Source organism: Felis catus, chromosome F1, assembly GCF_018350175.1.
Source record: "Felis catus isolate Fca126 chromosome F1, F.catus_Fca126_mat1.0, whole genome shotgun sequence".
In the NCBI taxonomy this organism is placed as follows: domain Eukaryota; kingdom Metazoa; phylum Chordata; class Mammalia; order Carnivora; family Felidae; genus Felis; species Felis catus.
The window spans coordinates 43900005-43911126 of NC_058384.1; the positions used below are offsets into that span (position 1 = coordinate 43900005).

At 55.6% G+C, this 11122-nt stretch overlaps 1 protein-coding gene across 1 annotated transcript in view; it reads right to left on the reverse strand.

Annotated features, from left to right (window-relative positions):
• SLC26A9 (solute carrier family 26 member 9) overlaps positions 1-868 on the reverse strand; it is a 28227-nt gene extending 27359 nt beyond the window's left edge. Inside the window, exon 1 of the mRNA XM_045048679.1 lies at positions 718-868. The gene's annotated coding sequence lies outside the window, so the exon portion shown is untranslated. The remainder of the gene's footprint in view (positions 1-717) is intronic.
• Positions 869-11122: the final 10254 nt, after the last annotated feature.

Sequence of the window (11122 nt, forward strand, 5' to 3'; positions counted from 1 at the left end):
AAGCTTTCACCTGGGAGCCACGTCCCCTGGGTCCTGTTCCCCCGGTCTGATGGACTGCTCCCTCGCTCGGTCTCTCCTAACCCTCCGTCTCCCTTCCTTCCGCCTCTTCCAACCCCTCAGGATTAATGGGGATAAACGGGACTCCATGCAGACCATGTGGGGGCCCCGAGCTGGTGGAGAGATACAGGAGTGCAAGAGAGCATCTAAGGGGCAGAAGGAGAAGGAGACAGCCACACAGCAGGCTGGGGAGCCCAGCGTTACGTGCTTTTTGCTTGCAAGACTGGAAAAGAGGGGAGATGTGCAGCCAGCAGCTTCAAAGGCTGCTCCCCCAAGGAAGGCCCAAGATGTTTGTTCTTTCCTTTGCAGAGGAAAGCAGCCCTTGCAAAACAGCCAGCCCTTTCCTTCACCTCACTCTGTTTTGGGGTCTGGCAGGCCTCCTCCACTAGATTCCATCCTACAAGCTCCCCGCTGCCTCCTGCCCTGCAGCCGAGGTCCTTACACGGGAGTGAGGACCCCGCGGGCTCCTCAGATGTGAAGGGCTGGGGGCGGCTCTCAGACTCAGGGGCCGCGGCGTCTTTCCCACTCGTGCTCAGGTTGGCAGACAGCCCACCCCCGTAGCCGGCTGTCTCCTGTCGCTCCTCCTCTGGGTGCCCCCCGGTGCCCACCCTCTTCAAGGGATGACCCCCAGCCCCGTGGGGTGGGCTGGGTGGGGCTTACCGGTGAGTGAGCAGGGCCGGCTGGGCAGGGCTGCAGGTGTGTCTGGGGAGCAGGGAGCCGAAAGGTGTTCCGAGGTGTGCGAAAGGGCTCTGCTCAAATAATCCAGGGAGGCGTTTATAAATAACTTTACCTCAGGGCCACGGGGTGAGCCCCGGCTTCTGATTGGCTCCGAGGGGAAGTGGTTTTGAACACTACACCAGAGCTAAGCCTGAGGAGATAGGAAAAGGAGATAAGGGGAAAAAGTTCCCAAATGAACAGCCCTTTTTTTGTTTTACCTGAGGAGCAGAGCTGCTTGATGGGAGCTTGGCACTTCCTAAATCCACCCCGAAGACAATAGGTCACATTCAGCGGGGCCCCTGGCCCACAGGCTCCCCCAAGGCAGCCAGCAGAGCCTGAGGAGGGGACAAGGCAGACCCCTCTCCGAGCCTGCTGTCCTGCTGCTTGTAGGGCTGGGGTCAAGCCAAAGAGCCTCTTGGACAATGGAACCCATTGAGGCCACCCGAGGGGTGGGGTCCCGGGGCTGCATGCTTTGAAGGTTGGAGAGCTGGGCGTGCGTTGGAGGGACGGTAGACCTCTGAGCGCCCCTGAGTAAGGGGATGAGCCCTGAGGAAGCCCTGAGGGCCCTTGGGAGGTTTGGGGCTGCAGTGGACACCCGGTTCCCAGTTCTGTCCCGGCCCTTAAGCCACTCGTAAGCTCCGCGCCTTGGTCTACCCACCAGTGCCACAGGGGAAATATTCCTCGCCCTCCTAACTTCCCAGGTGGGTGCAGGGGGAACATCGGGGTTTGGGATCAGGCAAAGGAGCTCAAGAGACAGGACTTATGGCAACTATATGTAAGGTGACAGGAAGGCTGGCAAGTCTCTAAGTCATAGGCCTCTGTCACTTCCAGGAATTAATGTCTGCCTGGTCACAGCTCTGCTCAGGCTGCTACCTGCCTTCTGGATTAGAGCTGCCTGCCCATCCCATGTCCACCGAGCGCTGCGGGAGAACCTCAAAGAGGGTGGGTAGGAGGGTCGGGGGAACTTTCTTGACATATCTCCCGGGAAGGAGAGTCCCCACCTGATGCCAAGAGCTCCTTCTTTGGGACATCTGGAGCAACGCTGCTCTGGTTCTGAATCGTCCTCCCATCTCTCCAGAAGAAAACGGGTGCTCTGAGGTGGGCCGAAACCAGTACGGGGTGCTTCGGCAAGGCCTCCCTGGAAGCCAGGGTGAAAGTCCCAGCGGGAAGGCAAAATGAGCTGGTTTCGGCACCTAGTAGGGGCTCAATAAATATGTGTTGAATGAATGAAAGAAGGAATTGTCTGTAAGCCCAACCCAGGGGAGAGTTTACAGATGCATTGCCTGTGGGGACGAGAGAAATGCCAGAGGTCACTGAGAGTTGTCAGGGTGTAGCCAGGGGCCTGAACATGATGAAAGAGGGCCAGAACGGCAAGCCACCCTGCCACCGGGTAAGGGGCATGCCCTGCCACCTGCTGATGGAAGGATGTGTGCATGGCCACTTCCTCCAGGAGCACTTCCCCAGGCTCCTGCATTGGCTTAGCTGCTAGGTTCCCATGACTCCCTTTGCTTCACCATGGTAACCAGACGCTGATCACGACTGATGGTAGTTATGCCTTCCATCGTCAGTGTTTCTCCAAAGGCTTGGTTCTCCACAAGAAGGGTGGGGCAGTGCCAGTTTTGTTCGCTTTGGTATCCCTACCACCTCACCTAGCTCCTGCACTTAGAAGGAGCTTAGGATAGATTTATGGAATAAGTAAAGGCCTGTGTGATGGAGTCTTTAAACAAAGCAGAGCCAGAGGGCAGGGATTTGTCTAGGCATCTCCAGCATTGTCCAGTGGCATTGACCTATTCTGAATTTTGGGCAGGCAATTCCTAGAAAGCAGATGAGTCATCTGGTTCTCCCTATAGCCAGGGTGACAGTGGCCATCAAGATCAAACAACTAAGTCCCCTTCCTGGGGTACAATGCCTGACGAGGAAACTTCTGGTCGGAATTTGGTTCCTTCAGAACAGAGAATGCATTGCCCAACTGACTGGAGCATCTGGGGCTGCCTGAAGGTACATCTGTCTCTTAAATGACCTATGGGCATTCGGCTCTGCCAATTGGTCTAGTGTGAGTTTTGTTAATGTGAGTCAGTTTCCCTTGAGTGTGATTGACTTTCCATAGTAACATGTGGCTTCGACACAGGTGATCTGGTTTAATTCTTATAACAATCATGTATCGTAGGCATGTTGCTCTCATTTTTCAGATGCAGAATCTGAGGTTGACTCAAGTGAAATAACTCACCACAGGTCAGAAAGATCTGGATGGAAGAGACGGAATCAAACCTGGATATTATAGTTTCCAATCTTATGTTTTGTCCACTATATCACTTTCACGTTTGAACCTGAAAAGGTAGGAATGAGGCCCTATACGAGATCCCGCCTTTTAGACACTTTCAGTCTCCCTGTTAGGTATATCTCCAAAAGTAACCTCGAGGAAGATGGCTGGGGCCTCCAGAACAGATTCTGGGCCTGAGAACTTGTTAGCTCTCCTCTCCAACCCTTCTCCTGCCATTTTGGCAAAATTCGAGATAGGTAGATCTTGTATCATTAGGGGAGGAGGGATTAGATGAGCCCAGAGGTTTCTGTGAAGTCACCGAGGGAGATGGATGGAGGCCTCAGAATCTGGGCCCCGGTCATGGGTGGGAGACCCGGGAAGGAGGAAGCCAGACCAGAGGTTGGATGAGCAGAGGACAGGCAAGGTAGAAGCTCTGATGGCTCAAAAGGGCATGTTAGGGGGATCTTGGGTAGAGTTAAACCACGAGACAGAGTTAGGGCTGGCAGGAAGAACACAAAGACATGGAGGGACAGACAGATGATAGCAGTAGGAACACAGAGAAAATGGGGGTGCCTGGGTGGCTCAGCCGGTTAAGCTTCCGACTTCAGCTCAGGTCATGATCTCACGGTTCGTGAGTTCGAGCCCCGCGTCGGGCTCTGGGCTGACAGCTCGGAGCGTGGAGCCTGCTTTGGACTCTGTGTCTCCCTCTCTCTCTGTCCCTTCCCAGCCTGCACTCTGTCTCTCTCTCTCAAAAATCAGTGAACATTAAAAAGAAGAAATACAGAGAAAAAAAGACAGACTCGGAAACAAAGAGAGAAAAGCAAAAAACACTACTGTTTTGCTTCCAAAGCAGCTCAGTCTTGAGGTTTGTTCAATCACTGTTTTCACAGTGAAAACAGGTGAGCATCACCGTACCTCTCAGTGGAGCAGCATAGATTGTCCTTTGCTAGCAAAGCTACTTTACCCCACCTCCAGGACTGAAAGCTGTGTTCATTCATTCATTCATTCATTCATTCACTTAACACCCCTTATCGAGTGCCTGGATCCTGTTCTGGGGATACTGAGATAAATACGACACAATCTCTTCCCTGAAAAGCTCTCGCTCTGGTGGGGAAGACAGGGGATGAAGAGAACACTGTCTTCTAGAACATGGAGTGCTACGGGAGAACAGAGCGGAGGCACCCGTCTCAGCCCTTGATGGGGAAGAAAGGAGGTCAGAGAAGACTTCCCCTGGTGTGGGAGGTACGGGAGCACAGAGGGCCTGCTATGGCTTGTGCCCAGAGACCTGCGCTCTAAACCCCAGGGTGGCCACTTTCACGAGGAAGTATGAACACACACACACACACACACACACACACACACACACACTTACACCGAATAAGTTTGGGGGATTTACTGAGTTATGCCGACAAGGCCGAAGTAGTCACAGATTATCCTGCTGACACACGTGACCTTTGAGCTGGTCCCGTTAGGGCACAGCTAGTTTTCAGATGAGCGAACTGAGGCTAACCCCCCAAGAAGGAGGCTAATTCTGCCACCTCTGTCCATCCTTGGGCCTGTCACCTTATCTACACCTGCTGGCTGCTTGCACGTGTGCTCTGTGCGGGGCCTGTGCCAAAGGTGTGGGCAGGATCATGTTTTGGGCAGTGACTTAAGCAAACACCTCAAGGCTGGGGACAGAAAAGTCTCACCACCTTGCCCTGAGGTGGCAAGGTCTGACTTGGCCCTGCGGCTGCCAGTTTCACGAGGGCATGGGAGCGATCGGGGCTGTAGGGATACCAAGGTCAATTCTCACCTTTTCCCCCAGGGAAGCCAGGGGCTCAGTGCCCCAGCTGTGAGCATCTTAGACCAGTCAGGATATGGGAGGCAGGGTGAGTAGGGGGAAGCCAACCTGTGTCTGGCCTTCCAGTTCAGGGAACCGGAGCTCCCGCCATGTGCCCAGTACGGTGCCAGCTTCTGGGGACACAAGACCTCTCAGAGCCAGTCCCTGGAGGTCAAGACTCTGAAAGGAGCAGGTCGAGAGCTTCTCAGAGTACACACAATGACGGCTGGAGGACAGTACGTTGGAAGGAACCGAGGAACAGGGTCTGAAGTGTGGAGGGTAAAGGCTCTCAGGGGAGAGTCAGATTGGAGCTGGCCAAGACCCCCAGGCATCTGAGGTCAGAGGAAAGGGAGTGTCACAGACCTATTGAACAGGGAGAAGAGGAAGGAGCCTTAGGGTTCATCTGAGTCACCTCCCTGTGTCACAGATGAGAAGCTTGAGGCCCTAGAGATGGGAGGGACCTGCCCAAGGTCACCCAGGGATGCAGTGGCAGGGCTGAGGTCGGTGCTCGCCCCAGGACTCCAGCACACACCAAGCTCTCCCTCCACAAAGGGAAGAGGAGATTACTTGGGGACCCCCTCCCGGTCCCCATTCAACTGGGTGTCACTCAGTTGTTACCCAGAGACATGATGCTCTTTCAAGGTGGGCACGTGAGGGGCACTGTCCTGTTCACTGAGTTCCAGTTGACTTTGTTAAGGGAGGGGTTTGGGAGAAGCAGAAATGAAGGGAGGGGTTTTGGGGAAAGCAGGCCTGCGTGTTGGGGATGCAGTTCCTGGGTGGGCCAGTCCTGCGGCTTCCAGACAGAGAAAAGATTCTGCTCAGAACCAGAAATTGGCCGGCTGGGTGAGGGTGTTCAAGGCAGTTCACACCGCCCTGGACATGCTGAGAACGAGGCTGAAGGTGGGGAGGGGGTGAGTTCCAGGCTATTAATGTTGACTGATGGCCTCCTGGCCGTAAATCTGCTCTGGGGCCTTAAGCCAGGCACACGTTAACCTGAGTACAGGGGCTGCCTCTAAGGGTGAGGTATGGAGGGTCGAGACCCACAATTCGGGGAACAGTGTGGTAGCTGGAGAAACACGGAATTGGGAAGCGTGGGTTCCAGGGCCTCGCCTGGGCTGCAAGAGAATTGGGGCAGCAGGTGTCGTTTTTGTGACCTTGGGAGAGTCATAAGGAAATGAGCCTTCCCACGTCCCCTCTCCCGGTTCTCGTCCTCCAGGAAAGAGCAAGAATGGAAGGTACCTGCCCCCCAATACCCGGTCCAGTGCTTCCAACTTCCTCACCCACCATCCCCATCACACAGGCCGCTCTTCTCCCAGGGTCATGGCTGTGCTCTCTGAGTCCCACTGCTGGCAAGAGTGGGGGCGTCCTAGGTCCCCGAGGTGTCGTCTCCCTGACAGCTCTTTGTCAGGGACCGTATCGCCTGCCCTTGGGAGGCATCAAGATATACTGGGAAGAACACAGTCTTCGTGGTGAAACCCTGACTCTGGGTCTGCTAGTCGCGCGACCTTGGGCAAAGCGTTAACCTCTCCGGGGCTCGGTTTGTTCATCTGTGAAAGGGGACACACGGCAAAAATGAAGTGTTTTCATAAGGTAAGGTCCTTTCCCTCGGGCACGCACACACGCCCCCCTCCCCCACGACTGTTTCTCTCCATCGGCTCTCCGATGCCCGACTGCTTCAACCTCACCCTGGCGGACACCCTTCTTCCCCCTGCACAACGAGTGCTCCTGCTCCCTTGGCCCAGGGGACCAGGAGTGGTGAGCTCTTCCCACAGGTCTTGACCTCACAGCCTCCCGGGATGCACCCAGTTGGCAGAAGGGATTCGGGAAAGGCTCTTCTCCCGAGCTGCTGTGGTAAAGCAAGACCATCACTGTATCACCTGCACCTGGGCTTTGGAGCCCTGGCCCCCCACTGTCCCCTTTTGCCTCTGGGACGTGCCCAGGAGAGAGGGCGTGACTGGGAGTGTAAACATCTGTGGTGTGGGTGCTGAACAACAGCAGGGATGCTCTTCCAAGAGGGAGTGGGACTCAGGGCACGTATACACCCTTCCTCGCCCCCATCCTCCCCGGTGACCCTCTGCCTGTGGTCCTTCACCTGCTCCTGATGCAGCTGGCCATCCGGTGGGTTGGGGTGAGCCCACTGACCCTGCAGGTCCTGAGCCCTCCTGCCTGAGGAATAAACTGGACTCTTTAGTGTCAGACTCGCACTAGACTCACACGAGCCTTTGCAAGAACAAAGTCTTACAGGTGCAGCTACCCTCCATTCAAGGGAGGTCGTGTCTACCCTGAGTTCTTTCCCAGGGGCTATTTGGGGGACAAGTCAGCGCCCCTCTCCCAAAGGGGCCTCCTATTGCAGTTTGTTTTTCCGTTTCGTTTTGTTTTGTTTTTTAACCTTCCAAGGTCAGGGTGCTTAGCACCATGATTCTTCCCTCTCCCTCCTTCCAGCAAACCCCCTGCCCCACGCTATTCATAAAGGGCTAAGTCGGGGGTGAGAGCATGGTCAGGGATTAGGTTCTCAGCCCTGGAGAAGGGGCTTGTCCACTCGGGGTGGGGACTGGGACTGGGACCGAGCCTCCGCTGCAGCCGGGGACATACTCAGGGTCCCTTAGGCTGCTCAGCCTGACTGGCCTGAGCCCGCTGTGCACAGAATTTCCTAAGAACGTGGTCCCAGTGTGAGGATGCAGGAGGGAATTAGGGGACGGCGCTCTGGGACTTCAGCTTGGGCCGCTTTTCTGGGTCTCAGCAGGCAGGGGTGGGTATGACAGAAGCTGGCTGAGTGGCTCTGGGGTCCAAAGGTTCTAGAAGGGCATTTCCTAACCCCCAGAGTGCAGAGAGCAGGCTCCAGCGTGAGTAGGTCCTGAGGAGTCCTGGGGACGCCTCGGTCGGCTGGGGCTAGTTCCTGTCAGTGCTCCAGGGACGCGCTCCAGCCCCGGCTACTCACAGAGCGGCATTGTTCCCTGGGAGCCTCTTGAGCATTTAGCTTGTCTCGTCCCGCTGGTACATTTGTTGGCTGTGATTCCCACTGAAGACATCTTCAGGGGGCAGGCAGGGCGCCAGGCTTGTGGGCAGAACCCAGGCTTCTCCACTGAGCGGGGAGCTGAGAAGCAGCAGGGGCTCATCAGCCTGTGGTGTGACCGTTAGGGCTGTTTGCCAAGGGCCGCGGCAAGTTTGCCTGGGAGGTTCTGACGCCGCTGCTGGCCCTGGCAAGGAGGCTGAGAGCAGCCCCGTCAACCAGAGCCACATGGGATCGGCTCACGCTCCCCGGGAACAAGCTGTGTGCCTACGGGCAAGTTCCTGAACTTTTCTGAGCTCTCAGTTTCCTCCTCTGCAAAATGCGGATCATGATAGCACCCACGTCAGAGCGACACTGGGCAGGTAAGACAAGGTAACGCGTGAAACACACAGGGAAGCTCCCGAGTACCCACCCCCCCAACACTGTCCTTTCTTTCGCGCCGCCTCCCCGTTCGGCTTGACGTGTTCTCCCTTCCCTTCTCAGTTGTCCCAGTCCTTCAGCTCAAGCCACACCTCCTCCATGAAGCCTGCCCTGTTTGCTCTGATTGCATCTATGCTCCTATGCTACTCTCTGGTGATAACTGAAGCTAGATACCTGACCACGGGCTGTTTGGGATTTGGCTCTAATGGTTTACAAAAAGCTACCTTCCTGCAGCATAGGATTTGGGTGTTCTGCTTCTATTGTGTCCTTTTCGGACCAAAATGTGCTCGGCATACTAACGCAAGTGCTTACCATTGACTGAATGCCTTCATCCTGGGTCCTGTCCCAGGGCAGTTAGAAGAATCATTTCTTTCTTGTGGTTTCAGCCATGCTCTGGGAGGGCCCAAGGGTTCTAGAGTGGGCTTTAGGTACAGCCACACCCTATCAGGTGGTGAGCTCATGGTATTGTGATCTTCCCACAATTTGCTGGCTTGCGTCCCCTGCCTCTGACTCAGAGCCTGGGTCCCTTCCTCGGCTGCAGGTTCCCATGGTCAGCCTTGGGAGGCTCTGGGTGTCTCTGGGGTTTTCTGCTCCAAACGCATTCTTGCTGTCTATTGTCCACCAGTCACGGAGAGAGGGGCCCTCCTTGAGAATTCCGGGCTGTGTCCTAGAGCTCCACCCCTTCAGGGCCCACGGTCTCAGTGCACAATGTAACTGACATCCTCGTCACGTGTCACACAGAAGTGCGGGTGGTGGCTTTTCTCCAATCTGTGTCACGTTGTGTTGGCCCAGCCCTGGTGGTGCTGTGGTCCGGGGTACTATCGCTGTCTACCATTGGGGACAGTATTACAGCGGGACACATGGAGGCAAGCTGGACTCCATTTCCCAGCTCTCCTTGCGGTGAGGTGTGGCCACATGACGAGCCCTCAGCAGTGGAGTGGAGAATGAGGGGCGGGGGCCGTTTCCGGGTCTGGCCTCAAAGTGTTGGGCACACCTCCCATGCCATGCTGGCGACCCAGCCTCCACTATGCATGATTACAGTGGCCTGGCAAATGGGAGAGCGACACGTGGAAAGGATCTGAGCCCACCAATGACCTCACGAGGCTGAGGGCTCCATCAGTCTGGACTGTTCACCTTGAGATTGTTTAGGGCTGTTGGAGAAAAACTCCTCTGTTCTGGAATCCGCGGTAGTAGGGTTCTCTCCACTGTATTGGGGTTTAGCTTTCACCACACACACGGGCCTGAGTGTGATGAGGACACAGTCCCCTCCAGCTTCTGCTTGTAGACCCGCACCCAGCGCCGTGAGGGCCGGACCGATTCCCAGGGCTCGGCTTGCAAAGGGCCAATGGAGGCCCATCTCCTGGCTTCTCCTTCTCTGTCCCAAAGACTTGACCACAGAGATTCTTTCTCTCCTGCAAAGAGAGGTCTGGAGGGTTTCTGATTCATGGGCTCATCAGACACACCCAGACTCTGGATCCCAGTTTGGGGTCAGCGGGGACGTCCAGCCCTCCACATCTCTAACAGCAGAATCTTCATGATGGAGGTCCCCAGTGAAGGTGAGCCCTCCTGGGGTGAGGGCTCAGCCCTCCTGCTTGAGAAGACACGGGGAAGAGTTAGGAGTCTTTAGGGTCAGGAAAGCACCCTGTGGGTTGATAACTTGTAGGCTGTCCTTGATAGTCTCCCTGGGAATGGCAGGCAGGTGACATACGTAGTTGTGCCACTAATGGAGGTTGAGAAAAAATGCTTTAATGACTCCTTGCATTTGCAGAATACTTACGGTTAAATTTTTTTTTAATGTTTGTTTATTTTTGAGATAATGCGAGAGACAGAGTGCAAGCAGTGGAGGGGCAGACAGAGGGAGACACAGAATCCGAAGCGGGCTCCAGGCTCCGGCTGTCAGCCCAGAGCCCGACGCGGGGCTCGAACCCACGAACCGTGAGATCGTGACCTGAGCCGAAGTCGGACGCCTAACCGACTGAGCCACCCAGGAGCCCCTGAATACTTACGGTTTATAGGGAGCGTGCACATGCGTTATCTAATTGCTGGCCGTGTCCTGTGATGTGGACGGGCTACTCATCCCCGTCTTACGTATGTGGAAACTGAGGATGCGTTACTCACAGCTGGGAAATACCCAGGCTTGCACCAGACCTCCAGGTTCCTGCCTTCTAGCCTGTGTCCTCACTTCTGTACCCTGCCAGGCTGAAAAACGGCGTGTTTTGACTTATGCTCAGGAAGCGTTGGACGCTGAGCGCAACGTTGAAAAGAGGGCATTGTGTAAACTTGGGTGGGCCGCTTAACCAGCTGGGGCAGACCTCGCCAGGCTGCCCCTGGGAAGTCCTCAGCCCAGCGAGACTGGTGATGGGAGGGGGGGGATGGGGCCTCGCTCTTTCACCTCGAGTGGGTCAGCCATACCAGGTGCTTGGGTGGAGCTCAGGATAAAGGGCCAGTGGGGAAGAAAGGTTGGTTTAACCCCAGTGCCCCTGTTTTTGCTGCCCCACCAATTATACAAACACACCCTGCACACCCGACATGAGAACACCCACATGCCGAGAGCCACAGACCCAGGCCCCAGGATTTGCTGGCTTCTACAGAAAAGTAGCATGCAAGATTTAAGTTAGACACAAAGGAGAACTGTTTGGGGTGAGAATCTTAAATCAGAGACTGAACAGCGTGGAACCTTCTGAAAGAAGTATGGCAGTCGTCACAAGCGTGAAAGAAAGGCTTAGCTCTCTAGTTGTGGGGATGAAGGTGGGGGTGGGGAGACCCTTAAACTGGACTCGCCCAGAGGCAGCTGGATAAATAAGTCCCTCCTGGGGAACATCTTCAAGCCCGGGCG